This window comes from Mizuhopecten yessoensis, unplaced genomic scaffold, assembly GCF_002113885.1.
Source record: "Mizuhopecten yessoensis strain PY_sf001 unplaced genomic scaffold, ASM211388v2 scaffold8989, whole genome shotgun sequence".
NCBI classification, from domain to species: Eukaryota; Metazoa; Mollusca; class Bivalvia; order Pectinida; family Pectinidae; genus Mizuhopecten; species Mizuhopecten yessoensis.
Window position 1 is genome coordinate 119,747 of NW_018407823.1, and position 1,715 is coordinate 121,461.

The following is a 1,715-nucleotide window of genomic DNA, read 5'->3' on the forward strand; positions in this document are numbered from 1 at the left end:
GATAAACATACTTAAGGTTTTATTGTACATTTACAAAAGAGCTCTACGCCCCATATACACCTCTGACACAGCTTATCATGTATTGTTAAGATTGTATGGTACCAACGTACTTTTATATAAGAGTTCAACACTAAGACTCGGGGTGATGTACGTTAACTGCTCATCAATATATCGCCAAGGTTTAAAAGTTACAAACGAATCTCACTTATCATGTGTGGGGTAGCAAACTTACATAGGGGAGATAACTCTAACGTAATCTCATTTATCATTTGGTAGCAGAGTACAGTAGAAATGCCCTGATCCTAAATATAAAGGGCATGTCTCATTTGATAATCATTTGATTTATCATTTGATAAATTCAATATGACATGGACACGAATGTAAGACCCTCTATTTACTGTATGGCCTGTGACACTCGTGTAAGATCCTCTATTTACTGTATGGCCTGTGACACTCGTGTAAGACCCTCTATTTACTGTATGGCCTGTGACACTCGTGTAAGACCCTCTATTTACTGTATGGCCTGTGATACTGGCGTACACTAAAGAGACTTGCTGTGCACAGTGCATCATTATCGTCGGCGTCATCGGTATACACACGTTTAGTTTCCGTACATTAATCAAGTTTCCATGAATGAAATTCGTTCATATTTGACATCAGTGTTCCTACCTATCGGTGCCAGTAACCGTATTGGTTGACAATTTCGCACACTATTTTTGGGTACAGAGAATCTACCTTTATCAAGGGCATTCTATTTTAATAGTCAACAGTATGTCTCGATCTAGGGAAGATTTTACTTGTATTTTGCATAGCTACGTCAACATTGTCAATACAGCTATCAACCGTACGTGGCTGTTCACATAGTACAGTATACACAGACATTTCTCTATTAATCTTTTTGAAACAATGGTTATTGGAAAACCAAATGTAGCTATCGTAGAAACGCACTCCTTTTTAACGATGTAACCAAGAAAAACGATTTGTATATATATACATAATCAAATAGTTTAACATTGTGTAACAGTAGAGGAAAAATGCACGGCCAAACCAGGGTTCGAACCCGGGACCCTCCCAACTCTAGACGGATGCTCTACCGATTGAGCTATCTGGTCGCCGACGATCGACCCAGTCCAGTTCCGCTACATATTGTATAGAGTAAGAGTATTTATATGTACAAATGTTGACCATCGTGGATCCAGAAGTGTGAACACACGTCCCTAGTTTACGTCGGCCGACTTCTGCTAACTTTTATTTAACATGTGAATCTAAACATATTACATATAACGCAATAGCTAGCTTTAGTATCGACTTATTTTACTCCAGTTCTCACATCTCGACATTGTATTTAAACGACTAAATTATTACGATGAATTATGATATAATACAAAATATCAACTTTTATGTACCGATATACTATTTAAGACGAGTTTCCGTACTATAAGTGGTCGTTACCCTTGGTTGTGGTTTGTTTGTGCGGTTTTACTTCACTATCGAGTAGTTCGGTTATCCAGCAGACGAAGAAAAGATTGGAAAATGAGTTTTTCTTTAAGGAATCTGAATTTGAATTTAAAAGAACGTCCCTTAAGAGGATTATTCAGTGGCGGATCCAGAGGGGTTTTTGGGGGCTTCAGGAAACCGCCCCACCCTAGGAATTTTCTATAAAAATCATGTATTTTCACTATTTTCCTCAAATTTTCCCCACATGGACACCCCCC